Source organism: Pristiophorus japonicus, chromosome 2, assembly GCF_044704955.1.
Source record: "Pristiophorus japonicus isolate sPriJap1 chromosome 2, sPriJap1.hap1, whole genome shotgun sequence".
NCBI classification, from domain to species: Eukaryota; Metazoa; Chordata; class Chondrichthyes; family Pristiophoridae; genus Pristiophorus; species Pristiophorus japonicus.
In genome coordinates this window covers 256,700,599-256,716,280 of record NC_091978.1, presented here as the reverse complement: position 1 = coordinate 256,716,280, position 15,682 = coordinate 256,700,599, and positions in this window count along the sequence as shown.

The window sequence follows — 15,682 nt, the reverse complement described above, 5'->3', positions numbered from 1 at the left end:
CTTTACCTGAAATTCCTGGCTCCCTGCTGCAATATATTTTCACTGGTAAGAACATAAGAACATAAGAACATAAGAAATAGGAACAGGAGTAGGCCACATGGCCCCTTGAGTCTGCTCCGCCATTTAATACGATCATGGCTGATCCGATCATGGACTCAGGTCCTCTTCCCTGCCCGTTCCTCATAACCTCTTATTCCCTTATCGGTTAAGAAACTGTATATCTTTGTCAAACATGACTTCCCTTTCATAAATCCATGCTGACTCTGCCTGACTGAATTATGTTTTCCCAAATATCCTGTACTGCTTCTTTAATAATGGACTCCAACCATAGATGTTAGGTTAACTGGGCTATAGTTTCCTGCTTTTTGTCTCCCTCCTTTTTTAAATAGAGGCGTTACATTTGCAGTTTTCCAATCTGCTGGGACCTCCTCAGAATCCAGAGAATTTTGGTAAATTATCCCTGCCGCTACTTCTCTTAAGACCCGTTTTTTAATGTAAACCTGTGATTACCATGTCTAACCACCAGAGGGCTTACCCTTGAGAGTCCGCCATCAAGTGTGGTGAATACAAGGCAATTAACACCTTGTTGGTGCTGCGGGGGTGATCATCGATTCCATTCATGCCACTTCAAAGGATACGTTTGCAAGGTCTGTGGAACAATGGGACACCTCCAACGTATGTGCAGACGAGCTGCAAGCCCTGCTAATCCTGCAAACCACCATGTTGCAGAGAAGGACAGATCCACGGTGGATCACGACGAACCAGAGCCACAGACCAAGGAGGCAGAGGTATATGGGGTGCACACATTTACCACAAAGTGTGACCACAAATGGACTCCCGGTGTCCATGGAGCTGGACATGGGTGCAAACCAGTCCATAATGAGTAAAAGGACTTTCGATAAGTTGTGGTGCAACAAGGCTTCAAGGCCAGCCCTGACTCGCATTCGTACCAAACTTTGAACGTACACAAAGGAACCGATTCCCGTAATGGGCAGTGCTACTGTAAAGGTCGCCTACGATGGAGTGGTGCACGACTTACAACTCTGGGTGGTACCGGGCAATGGCCTCATGCTGTTCGGCAGGAGCTGGCTGGGAAAGATACGCTGGAACTGGGACAACGTCCAAGCGCTTTCGGCGGTCAATGGCACCTCATGTGTCCAGGTCCTAAGCAAGTTCCCCGCGCTGTTCGAACCAGGCATCGGGAAGTTCCAAGGAGCAAAAGTGCAGATACATTTGATTCCGGGGGCGCGACCCATCCAGCACAAGAGAGCGGTACTTTACATGATGAGAGAGAGGGTGGAGATCGAGCTGGACAGGCTGCAACGAGAGGGCATCATTTCACCGATAGAATTCAATCAGTTGACCAGTCCAATTGTTCCAGTCCTCAAGGGAGATGGCACCGTCAGAATCTGTGGTGATTACAAAGTAACTATCAATCGTTTTTCACTGCAGGATCAATACCCGCTACCAAAGGCATACGACCTATTTGCGATGCTGGCGGGAGGGAAAACATTCACGAAGCAGGACTTGACCTCGGCCTACATGATGCAGGAGCTGGAGGAATCGTCAAAAGGCCTCACCTGCATCAACATGCACAAAGGTCTTTTCGTTTGCAACAGATGCCCGTTTGGGATTCGATCGGCCGCGGCGGTATTTTCCAATGGAACATGGAAAACTTGCTGAAGTTGGTTCCGCGCACTGTGGTCTTCCAGGACAAAATCTTGGTTACAGGTCGGAACACCGTCGAGCACCTGCAGAATCTGGAGGAGGTTGTTAGTCGGCTTAATTGTGTGAGGCTCAGGCTAAAATGCTCGAAGTGCATTTTCCTGGCACCTGAAGTGGAGTTCCTGGGGAGAAGAATTGCAGCGGACGGCATCAGGCCCACCGATTCGAAGACGGAGGCAATCAAAAACGCACCAAGACCCCAGAACGTGACGGAGTTGCGGTCATTTCGAGGACTCCTGAACTACTTTGGTAACTTCTTACCAGGTCTTAGCACATTGTTAGAAGCCCTGCACTCTTTACTGCATAAAGGAGATGAATGGGTATGGGGTAAAAGCCAAGAAAATGCCTTTGAGAAAGCTAGGAAGCTGTTATGTTCAAACAAATTGCTTGTGTTGTACGATCCATATAAACATTTGGGAGTAACATGTGATGTGTCGTCATACGGTGTCGGGTGTGTATTGCAACAAGCTAATGAATTTGGGAAATTGCAACCGGTTGCTTATGCATCCAGGAGTCTGTCTAAGGCAGAGAGGGCCTACAGTATGATCGAAAAAGAAGCGTTAGCGTGTGTTTACGGGGTAAAGAAAATGCATCAATATCTGTTCGGGCTCAAATTTGAATTGGAGACCGACCATAAGCCACTTATATCCCTCTTTTCTGAAAATAAGGGGATAAATACAAATGCATCGGCCCGCATCCAGAGATGTGCGCTCACGTTGTCCGCATACAACTACGCCATCCGCCACAGACCAGGCACAGAAAACTGTGCCAATGCTTTCAGTAGGCTGCCATTGCCCACCACCAGGGTGGAGATGGCACAGCCCGCAGATCTAGTTATGGTAATGGAAGCATTCGAGTAATGGAACAATCACCTGTTACTGCCCGACAGATTAGAACCTGGACGAGCCAGGACCCCTTACTATCCTTAGGAAAAAACTGTGTGCTCCACATGAGTTGTTCTAGTGTCCCGTTAGAGATGCAGAAAGAAATAAAACTGTACCAGTGGCACAAAGATGAAATGTCCTATGGGGTAATCGGCTAGTTGTGCCAAAAAAGGGCAGGGACACTTTCATTAGTGATCTCCACAGGACCCACCCAGGCATTGTAATAATGAAAGCGGTGGCCCGGTATTAATGCAGACTGAGAGTCCTGTGTGCACAGATGTACTACATGTTCCCAGTTAAGCAATGCACCCAGGGAGGCGCCACTAAGTTTATGGTCTTGGCCCTCCAAACCGTGGTCTAGGGTTCATGTCGACTATGCAGGCCATTCTTGGGAAAAATGTTTTTAGTGGTTGTAGAGGTGTACTCCAAGTGGATTGAATGTGTGATAATGTCGGCAAGCACGTCCGCTGCCACCATTGAAAGCCTACAGGCCATGTTTGCCATGCACGGCCTGCCTGATGTCCTTGTAAGTGACAATGGGCCGTGCTTTACCAGTGCCGAATTCAAGGAATTCATGATCCGTAATGGGGTCAAACATGTCACATCTGCCCCGTTTAAGCCAGCGTCCAACAGTCAGGCAGAACGAGCAGTTCAAACAATCAAGCAGAGCTTGAAAAGGCTAACTGAAGGCTCACTGCAGACTCGCTTATCCCGAGTCCTGCTTAGTTACCGCACAAGACTCCACTCGCTCACCGGGGTCCCTCCCGCTGAACTGCTCATGAAAAGGGCACTTAAGACAAGGCTCTCATTAGTCCACCCTGATCTACATGAACAGGTAGAGAGCAGGCGGCTTCAACAGAATACATATCATGATCATGCAAATGTGTCACTAGAAATTGAAGTAAATGATCCTGTATTTGTGTTGAACTATGGACAAGGTCCCAAGTGGATTTCTGGCACTGTTTTGGCCAAAGAGCGGAGTAGGGTGTTTGTGGTCAAACTCGCAAATGGACTCACCTGCAGAAAACACTTGGACCAAACCAAACTCAGATTTACAGACTATCCAGAACAACCCACAACAGACTCTACCTTTTTCAACCCTCCAACACACACACAAATGGCAACTGACCCAGCGGTTGACCACGAAGGGGAACCCATCACCCCCAGCAGATGCAGCAAGGCGAGTTGCACAGCTGCGCAACAGCTCAGCGAAGGCCCAACAAACGATTCACTAACACCAGCATTTGCACCGAGACAATCAACCAGGGAAAGGAAGGCACCAGATCGAATCACATTGTAAATAGTTACACTATTGACTTTGGGGGGGGAGTATTGTTATGTATGTAAGCCTGTAATTACCATGCCTAACCATCAGAGGGCTTTTGCCCTGGAGTCCCAAGGGATCCCACAATCCCTTGGGAGCACCTGTATATAAGTAGGCCTCACAGGCTGGAGAAGCACTCTGAGATCTGTAATAAAGGACTATGGTCACACCTTACTTTGAGCTTGCAGTATCTATTCAAGACATAACAGACCCCAGGATGCAAGCCTCAGAATGTGCGCAGATTCAGGCATTGTCTGCGGACTGCAGCTCAACGACAGAGGTTGGGGTGATCTTGGACCTGGCCTGGAGGCGGCGTAGGTTAACCAGCTTCTCACTGGTGCTGTAGTTTAGTTCCACTCCAGCGGGAAGCTTGTTGATTGTGAGGCGGAGCATGGCGGCGAGGAAGATTGAGAAGAGGGTTGGAGCGATGACGCAGCCCTCCTTGACCCCGGTCCGGACGTGAATTGGGTCTGTAATGGATCTGTTGGTAAGGATCACGGCCTGCATGTCATCGTGAAGCAGGCGAAGGGTGTTGACAAACATTTGGGGGCATCCGAAACGGAGGAGGACACTCCATAGACCCTCATGGTTGACAGTGTATAGTCAATGTATTCACTGACTCCAGGATATAGTCAATATATTCACTGAGGCATATGAAAGCATGGGCCTTACCCTTAACATCCGTAAGACAAAGATCCTCCATCAGCCTGTCACTGCTGCACAGCACTGCCCTCTAATCATCAAGATCCACGGCATGGCCCTCAACATCGTGGACCATTTCCCATATCTCGGGAGCCTCTTATCAACAAAGGCAGACATTGATGCGGAGATTCAACATCGCCTCGCGTGTGCCAGTGCAGCTTTCGGCCATCTGAGGAAAAGAGTGTTTAAAGACCAGGCCCTCAAATCTACCACCAAGCTCTTGGTCCACAGGGCTGTAGTACTACCCGCCCTCCTATATGGATTTGAAGCATGGACGATGTATAGAAGGCACCTCAAGTCGCTGGAGATATATCACCAACAATGTCACTGCAAGATCCTGCAAATCCCCTAGGAGGACAGGCACCAACATCAGTGTCCTCATCCAGGCTAACATCCTCAGTATTGAAGCACTGACCACACTCGATCAGCTTCGCTGGGCAGGCCACATAGTTCGCATGTCAGATACGAGACTCCCTAAGCAAATGCTTTATGCAGAACTCCTTCATGGTAAACAAGCCAAAGGTGGGCAGCGGAAGCGTTACAAGGATACCCTCAAAGCCTCCCTGGTAAAGTGCGACATCACCACTGACACCTGGGAGACCCTGGCCGAAGACCGCCCGAAGTGGAGAAAGTGCATCCGGGAGGGCGTTGAGCTCTTCAAGTCTCAATGCAAAGAGCGTGAAGAGGTCAAGCGCAGGCCTCTGCAAACTAGCCCCACCTACCACTTCCCTTGATGAATGTCTGCCCTACCTGCAACAGGGTCTGTGGCTCTCGTATCGGACTGTTCAGCTACCAAAGAACTCACTTTGGGAGTGGAAGCAAATCTTCCTTGATTCCGAGGGGCTACCTATGATGATGAGGATGCAAGCCATCAGGTCCAGGGGATTTATCTGCCTTTAGTCCCATTATTTTACTGAGTACTACCTCCTTAGTGATTGTGATTGTGTTAAGTTCCTCCGCCGCACCCCCCCCACCTAGCTATAGCCCCTTGACTATCACTGTTGGAATATTGTTAGTGTCCTCTACTTAAAGACTGATACAAAATATTTGTTCAGAATTTCTGCCACCTCCATGTTCCCCATTAATAATTTCCTGGTCTTGTCCTCTGTTAGGTCTCTTAATTTCCAATGAAATACGAACTCCGATGGTAGTTTTAACTTTTTAATTCTTGGCAGAGAGCAACAAACTGCTTGGCTTCAAGCCAGGTCTTTGTTCTTACTGAGACACATGGTCAAAATGGCTGTAATTTATACCTGGATCAATTTACAGAAAAGAACTCGCCTTCTTTGACCTTATTGGCTCAATTGAAAGTCTTTTAACGTTTTATTGGCTCGCTACCCAAGGTCCGAAGATGTCAAAGTTGATTGATGAGTTAATGCAACATGCCGAACTGCATGTAGCAGCCTTGACTTGGGGGTCTGTGAATTTTCACAGTCTGTCTAAATGTGCCTGTTTGAATACTCTATCAATCCCCCCTTTGATTCTTTCACAAACTGAATCCTAAAACTTCAGGTATCACTGGTTAAACATTCTACAAAATAATGTTAATAGAGTTTCCTTCTAAAATTTGTTGATGTGTTTCGCCACATGTCCGGACTAGTAGCTTCCACACAAATTTACACCAACCCGAGTTCCATTGTGGCCACAATGGAAGTCTGGTTTTAATAGGTTAATTAACCTTATTCCAATTTAATCCAAATCAATATCTTAATTCAACCAGTAAACAACCTTTCCTTGAGCATAACATACTCCTGTGCCACATACAGACGGTCTGCTGGGACCTGCAAGGTGTCTCACCTGCGGGACAGCAGCTACAGCCGCCTGGTCGCAACAACATTTAATCAACATAAACAAACAATATAAAAGTAAAATGTAATTGTCCTTATTAGATTTCAGCTTCAGTTATGGGTGCTCGTTTAACGTGTAAAGCGTGGATCCAGGCTTCCTTTCCTTGGACTTTAACAGCTGCCTGGGTGGTCAATAACACTTGATAAGGTCCCTCCTACTTGGCACCCAAAGGTTCTTTATGCAACTTTTTCACATACACCCAGACTCCCGGGATGATGTCGTGTCCTCCTTCGGGTGGATTACCCCAAGCTGCCTATACCTGTCGGGAAACAGAACTAATAGCATTGGTTAAGTTCTGACAGTATAATAACAAAGTGTCACTCATTAAGTGAACATCAGCTTTCCGTAAATCGATAGTTCCTGGCAGCGACACGGGTCTTCCTGTTATAATTTCAAATGGGCTTAGACCTGTAGTTCTGTTCAGCGTTGCCCTAATGCTACATAGCACTATTGGTGGTGCCTAGGGCCATGGTGTTCCTTCTTGGTGATATTTGGCAAGCTGTTGTTTCAGAGTTCGATTCATTCGTTCTACTTGTCCTGATGATTGTGGATGATAAGGACAGTGTAAATCCCATGTAATGTTCAGTAACCTGCAAACTTCTTGGCAGACAGCACCTGTGAAGTGTGTTCCCTGATCTGAGTCAATGCTACTCGGAACTCTCCATCGGGGAATGTAATCCTTACACAAGACCTTTGCAGTGTGATTAGCTGTGGCTCTTTTAGTTGGGACAGCTTCTACCCATCTAGAGAATCTGTCGACCATGACAAGAATGTTAGTGTATCCTTGGCATGAAGGAAGAGATATATAATCAACCTGCAGATGCTGGAATGGTCCGACAGAGGCAGGGGGCCTCAGTTGGGACATTACCGTGATGGGTCCAGAATTATTTTTCTGGCAGACCACACAGCGGTCTGTTACCAGCTGGGCATGTTTTTTAAATCCCCGACCCCACCAGCTTTTCTGGAACCGTGCCATCATCTGTTGTGAGGCCAAGTGTCCCCACGAGTGGATCTGTTGGGCTAAAAAAGGCATAAGCGCTTGTGGCGCGACTGGCTTGTCGGTAACTCTTTGTCTCCAGACACCATCTTCGCATTGCTTAATTCCTGCCTCAATCCATGTCCATTTTTCCTCTCGGGAGCACTTGCCTTGCATTGTTTGAAGGTCTCGTGTCAGAACCCTGAGTGCTTTCCATCTGCACATCTGTGTTGGTTCTTCTGGAGGAACGCCCTGTGAGGCGACATCTTTAGCTGCCTGGTCGGCTAGGGCATTTCCCTGTGCTTCTGTGGTATTTTCCTTGGTATGGGCCTTACACTTCAGGATGGACACTTCCTGAGGTAATTGTATGGCCTCCAGTAAGTCTCGGACTTCTTTTCCATTTCGGATAGGTGTACCAGCAGCAGTGAGGAATCCTCTTTTCCGCCATAACATACCAAAGTCGTGAGCGACTCCAAAAGCATAACGCGAATCTGTGTAGACATTAGCTGTCTGTCCTTCTGCTATTCGACATGCTTCTGACAGGGCCCGTAACTCGGCCTGTTGTGCTGACATTCCTGAGGGTAAACATCCTTTTGCCACTACCTCATATAAGGTTGTAACTGCCCATCCTGCTTTTCTGGTACCATTGTCAACAAAGGAGGAACCATCTGTAAACAGGATGAGGTCTGAGTTGTGCAGAGGCTCCTCTGCTGCTAAGGCTGCTTCTTCTGTTTCTTTTAAAATCTCCACGCAGTCATGCTCTTCACATTCTCCCCCCTCTTGCTCCCTCAATTCTGACATCAGGAGCATAGTTGCGGGATTAACCGGGCTGGCCCGGACGATATGAAGATTAGGAGCTTCCAAAACTGCTGTCCAGCGGGTCCATCTTGCTGCTGTCACCTGAAACATTCTATTCATAGATAGCAAAGCGTGTACGGTGTGGGGACACTTGACAATCAGCTTTTGGTCGAGGACTAGACCCGCAGTGGTCATTACCGCTCGACATGTAGCTTCCATGGCCCTTAGGCAACTTCCCCATCCGAGGGCTACCGCATCCAGTTTTGCCGAATAATAGCCAATAGGTCTTTGCCGATCCCCATGTTCTTGTGTCAGTGTAGCTATCATGTATCCTTCTTTCTCATGGACAAACAGGGTAAATGGCTTACTACTGTCGGGGATTCCCAGAGCCGGTGCCGAATATAAAGCCTTTTTCAAACTCAGGAAGGCCTCTTGCTGTTCCTTAGTGAGGGTGATGGCTTCTTTAGAGGCACGTTTCCCCTTTAAAATATCATTCAGTGGCTGAGCAAGCTGTGTGAAGGAGTCAATCCAATTTCTGTTAAAGTTACACAATCCCAAAAAAGACCTTGGTTCCTGAATAGTGGTGGGTTTTTTAGCAGCCCGAATGGCTGCAGTTCTATCCTGGGTAAGTTCTCTCTTTCCTTGTGAAATCTTTTGTCCCAGGTATACAACCTCTTCTTGCGATATTTGTGCTTTGTCGATGCTGGCTTTATGTCCTTTCAACCGAAGGCAAAGCTCGTAAATCTTGTTCATGCTGTTCTTCCGTGTTTGAAGCTAACAGGATATCGTCTACATATTGGATGACTGTGGATGACAGGGGAGGTAATTCTCGCAAATGGCTTTGTAAAGCCATGTGGAATACCGTAGGACTGCTGTGGAAACCCTGCGGTAACCGGGTCCAAGTATACTGTTGTCCTTGGACAGTGAAAGCAAACCACTGTCGAACCTCCGGTGCCAGAGGCACCGACCAAAATCCGTTGGCCATATCTATAACCGAGAAATATTTATGTTCCGGTTTGAGGGCATTAAAAATGGTGGAGGGATCTGCGACCAAAGGAGCTTTTTGATCAATACACTGGTTAGCTTTCCTATAATTGACAGTCAAACGCCAAGTCTCATTAGATTTCTGTACCGGCCACACGGGGCTATTGGAGGAGCTATGCGTTTTAATAAGCACCCCTTGTTTCTCCAATTGCTGAATAACCGGTAAGATTCCTGCGATGGCAGTTGGACTGATGGGATACTGTTTAGTGCATGGAGGCTTGGTCCCTGTAAATGACGCAGGCTCCATCTGGAGTAGGCCACAATCGTTCTCTTTAGCCCATATTGGGTGTTCCTTCAATTCTTCTTTCTTCAAAGTTCTAATTGACCATGTCATCCGACCAACCTCGAAATGCAACGATGAATCTATTTGGATTAGAACGTCCATTCCCAAAAGGGGTTGATCTACTGGGCCTATCCAGACTGGCGTGGTTAGTTCATGTGGACCCAGCCCTATAAGTACCGGTGTTGTCCTTTTAATTTCCATTTTATGGCCCCAACTCCATAGGCTGTACGTGCCCTACCATCCAACGACAAAAAGTCTCCATATTGTAGGGGTAAGCATGTTAATTCCGCCCCTGTGTCTAAAAGACAGTCCACATCCTTATCGCCCACCCTCACAGTTATATATAGTCCATCTCCCCTTTGTTGTATTAGTGCGAGGAGGGGGACCAGGGTGGGCTCTAATCGTTTTTTGCTATCCCAAGTAACTCTTTCTGTTGTTGTATTGTCAGTCGCTTAAATGCTTCTATGAGGTCGTTATCTTGTGACAAGCCTGGCTTGTTGGCTGAATTGTATCCCTGGCTGCGTCCTCTTCCCCAGCCACGACCTTTCTGTTTTGCCCTGCACGTCTTGGCCCAGTGACCTTCTTTCCCACAATAATAACATTTTCCGGGTAATTTTCCAAATAACTGTTTATCGGAATCCTGGGATTTCCATCCCATAGCCTGTACAGCTCGGACTTTAGCTCCCATATCCCAATCTAATTGGTTACATCGATCCACCAATGCTGCAAAGGTAGTTCCTCTACCTTCCCTGTCCGGTAACACTACCTTAAGCATTTTGGACAGTTCTGGCTTTAGACCTGCCACGAAAGCTGCTTTCAGGGGTCCAAACACTTGTTCATCCATTTCCTCATCTGTATTATTCATACCCGAATATTCTAGCCACGTGCATCTAAACCGCTCGTCATACTCCAGGACCTCCTCTGTTCCTTTCTGTTGGCAGGCTGCAATTTTTCCCCAGTCTGTCTTAGCTGGACTGAAGGCTTGCAGCCAGTGTTTAATCGCCTCCCATCCTGCATCTAATTCTTGCTCATTCTGCCCCAAAGCTTCATCTACCTTGTCGTGCAATTTTCTTCCCTGTGTTTTTGGCACCATTATGGTCAAAATTTGCACTCCGTCCCAGGGATGAAGTTGATATATATTTCTTCAGCGGTCCAATTGGTCCCACGTTTTTACTCCCCCTTTCTTTGGATTGGGCAATTCCTTGGACCATTTATCAATTTTCTCTGGGTCTGCTGGATCATGAACTAAGTATTCTTCGTACACCCTTCTCTTTGTTTTTTTGGTTCCGCCCTCATCCGCAGTCTCTTCTGATTTGACTACAACTCGTCTTTTATTAAATGGGGCAAATGCACCCCTAATTCTTCACTGGAGGATTCAGAAACCGTATCTATTCCTCGGTCGTGTCTTCGGGTTTGCGCTTTTAATTTATCCAAACATGGGTACCCTGGGAATTGATCAATACATTTTCCTTTTCCTATTACTGTCTCTTGACCTAATGATTTTTTCCATTCGTTAATTTCACCTTTAAAATCTTTAACTTCCGCTTCCAGCTTTTCAAGTTCAAGCTTTTTCTGTCGCAGCTGTGCACAAACTGCTTGCAATTGATCCTTTGTACTGGTCAGTTCTCGATCATGTTGGGAACGCATTATAATTTCATTCCGGTTTCGAATCTGGCCCATAACCGCTCGGGACCATCTAGTTCGCTCTTTATTTTTCATACGGGTCGTTTTTCCCCAGACCCTTTTAATCTCGTCCAAGGACAATTGTCCTTTGGAGGTTCTGTACTTTTGTTCGATCTTAATACAGGTTTTAGATAAGTTGAATTGTTGCTCTATGTATTCTTTCAACTGTTCGAGAATTAACTTGAGGTGGTGCCTGCCCACCTTTAACAGTTGTAGGCAATTCTTTACCCTTATCTCCTGCCGCCATTTCTTTACTGAGTTCTCGAGTCGTGGGCTTTTAGCCAATCAATAGGTCGGTGATTAATTAACTAACACACCGCCAAAGTTTAGACGTCTATGGGACCTCGAGCCGACTACCAACCGGAGGGTTCGCAAACCAGAGGCTTTCGGAATCGCGTAGAAGGAGAGGCGAATTTAGACTTTTGACCGAGGACTTTTATTAAAAAGAGGAGTCCTTACCTCAATATGTAGGTCCGATGTCCAAAATTCAGTTTCTTTCCTCAGCGATCCTGTTCACAGCGCCAAAATTGTTAGATCTCTTAATTTCCAATGAAATACGAACTCCGATGATAGTTTTAACTTTTTAATTCTTGGCAGAGAGCAACAAACTGCTTGGCTTCAAGCCAGGTCTTTGTTCTTACTGAGACACATGGTCAAAATGGCTGCACTTTATACCTGGATCAATTTACAGAAAAGAACTCGCCTTCTTTGACCTTATTGGCTCAATTGAAAGTCTTTTAACATTTTATTGGCTCGCTACCCAAGGTCCGAAAATGTCAAGTTGATTGATGAGTTAATGCAACATGCTGAACTGCATGTAGCAGCCTTGACTTGGGGGTCTGTGAATTTTCACAGTCTGTCTAAATGAGCCTGTTTGAATACTCTATCATCCTCTAAGAGATCAACATTTACTTTAGCCATTCTTTTCCTTTTTATATACCTATAGAAACTCTTGCTATCTGTTTTTATATTTTCTGCTAGTTTACTTTCATAGTCTATCTTCCGTTTCTTAATCATTTTTTTAGTCGTTCTTTGCTGGCTTTTAAAAGCTTCCCAGTCTTCTGTCCTCCCACTGATGCCAGTCGCCCTATGGTACATTACTGATGTATAAGTTTGACAGTAAATGTTGGTAGTCTATTTGATTACATCCAATCCTGATCTGGCCCTCACTCAACATTTACACACACGTCCTTCCAGCTGTGTTTTCTGATGGACTTGTGAATGTAAACGTTTGTCCATTTTTCCTCCCTAAATTAGGACATTGTAAGGCTTTCATTGCTCCACTGGCTAAGATCCAACCTGGGACCTTTCTGATCTGTATAGCTCGGCTACTCACTGAACATTAACACATGTTAGGGCCCACTCTGCACCCCGAGGAGGGAGTGATGCTCATTGGAGCACATTGCAGGCAATCCCAAGCACATAGCCCGTGATTTTATATTCAAGTGATTGCCTGCTATGCACTCCCTGAGGGGTATTTATGACATTGTGCGATAGTGTAAAATGGGTGATTGCGAATCGGCAGCCCGTTTTACACGGAAATGAAAATCGAGAGAGATGAAAAATGGGCAGCCGATTTGTTATCGCCTGTTTAACACTATCCCACAAAGTCAAAATTAACCTCCTGTGAGCACCACTTTCAGCTGAGAGTGTGGAATCGGCTCTTTTAATTGGACGTAGCTGAAGATTTGTGTTTGATCTGATTTTAAAATTCAGGTCATGCATGCCTTCAGGTTTCTGCAAAGTGATACGACAGCATGTAAGTGTCTCAGTAATGTGTGCTTCCCGCGACATAATGGCATAAAAATCTGTGTTTAATAATGTTCTGAAATGAATGTCCTGGCCAAGGGAAAGGATAAAGAGAGTAATCATAAAGAACATGACTAGCATACAAGGTCTTCCTGTAGTTGAGGCAATTTGATGTGTGAAATAGAAATTCAGATAGAAAATAGTGTGTTCAAATTAATGCTAGGTGCTGTATAATTGATGAATATCTATTAAAATATAACTAAATAGAATTTTCTAGCAACCGCTATCACTAAGCAGCAATTATCATTGTTGAAAAGCCAATAGAAATGAAAAGATAAGAGGATGATTTGCCAACATACTGGCACTGAGCTATTTCCGACAGTTCTCCAGCTGTAAAGGCTAAAACCTTTATTGCGTGGGTCAGACACTACAAGTTTCGATAGGCAGCATTTTAATTTACTGTCAGCAATCAGCAAGTAAGTGAGGACTATTCAAATCCTGAGCCTTAATGAACAAGAATGAGGCTGATCTAATCTGCTGTTGTGAATAAAGACTGCAAAATGGGGAAGAGCGAAACTCAAAAGCCAACTGATACATATGGACACTGACCTGTTTATTTTAGTCAAATTGACCCAAGGTGCTTTGTTTGGCACAGAATCAATGCTGTGAGCCACAGACTATGAACAAGTACATCAACAATGATAGCTAAGAAAGTTAACAGAATTTGAGGAACAACAGAAGGTTATGTGAACAAAAGCAAAACCCTGCGGATGCTAGAAATCTGGAAATCTGAAATAAAAACAGAAAATGCTGGAAACACTCAGCAGGTCAGGCAGCATCTGTGGAGAGTGAAATAGAGTTAACCTTTCAAGTCTGTGACCTTCTGTTGGAACTTCAGTTCTGACCTGCTGAGTATTTCAAGCATTTTCTGTTTTTACATTATAAAATGTTACGTGAAATGAATTCATAATTCAAATGGGTGGCAATATAAAAAGTCTGAGCTAGATGGACCAAATTAGCCCTTTCCAGTCCTGTACACCTCTATGTTGCTAATGGGCAGTGATATAAAAAGCTTAGCACAGGTTTCCTGAGGTACTAAAATAAACAATCATTCCTGAGTGCATGCTCACAAAAACATTGCAGCTGTGCCATGAGGGAGAAGGTATATTATCAGAGTCCTGGGCATGGCCAAGGGGGCCATCAGCCGGTCCGGGCAGCAGGCAGTCGAGGGGCTCATTCAGCCCGACTGCCTGCCTCTCTTCTGCAGTTACATCTGAGCCAAGGTGTTCCTGGAGATGGAGCACATGGTGTCCACTGGTACGCTCGCGGCCTTCCGTGAGAGGTGGGCGCCGGAAGGACTGGAGTGCATCATCATCCCCGGCAACCAAATTTAAATTTGATGACTAAAGCTTAATTTGTTTAATTTGCTGGTTTTTAGTGCCCCCCACCCCCCATCCTTTTAGCCAGGGGGCACTTGTATAATTTCTGTTTGTGGTGCCCTAAACCCCCCACCCAAAAAAAAAGGGGCACTGGAAAAAACATTTATATTATCAGAGTCCCAGCAGGCTGGTCAATGTAAAGTATAGATTTTAATTCATAATTAACTTACTAGAGCAATTTGTAAAGTTATTGGGGTTAATTGTAACATAACTTGCCGGGCGGGAAGCCCCCGGGATTGGGCGGAATGCCGGTTTTACACCTTGCCCAATATTATCCTTTATTGACTTCAAAGGAGTCGGGTGCAGTGCAAAACGAGGATTACACCCAATCCCAGCAATAGGTTAAAATGACCCCTATCCCTGTTGATTCACATGAATAAATTCCTATGGGGTGAAATTGCCCTGGTCCCCAATTGGAAGTCCCGCCCCGGCCACTGAATTGGGCTTACTGTCCCTCAAAGGAAGTGGAGCACAATCTCACGCGTTCCACTTCCTGATGGCATGTGAGCAGCAGCGCTAACGGGGCACGAATGGGAGCGCTTTGCAGATGCTCCGCCTAGCGCTGCTTCAATGTCCCTCCCCTTCGCTTAAAGGGGAGGGCCCCTGCATCTGGAAGGCCTCTGATGGCCTCCACTGGACCATCAGGGCAGAGTGGAACTGGGGCTGCAGCACAGCACCCAAAACAGAGTGCTGGGCTGCACGATGACGGCCCGGACCATGCTTGGGAACCATTGTGGGAGCCGACCCGAGAGTTGTCAAAACTTTAAAGATGGCGGCGCGGGGCACTGGCGACCACCCCTTTAATTTCCACCCCGCCAGCGGGTGTTGACCAGCTTCGTGACTCACGAAGCCGGCATTGAGACCCGCTTGTGGGGCACGGGGCAATATCCCCGCGGGGCGGAAAGGGATCAGTGCACCGCGCTGAGGGGAAGCCGCGCACGGCTGGGGCGATACCGCCAAGGCACGGCACTGCCGTGACAGCACCTATGCAAACTCCCGGGCAATTTCCCGGTAGCCATTAGCCTCGACCCCCGGGCAAAAAGTGTTTTGCACCCCGTTAGCGATCCTGGAGGCGCTAACAGGTGCCGAAGAAAGGGCTAATTTTGCTCCCTATGTATATACCACAGATGCACTTAATAGGTAGCAAGTGTTCTCCGCCTGGCATCTGTAGGTGTTCTTTATTTCCAGTGTACATGTGGTCTAAAGTATTTAATACAGCAATTCAGT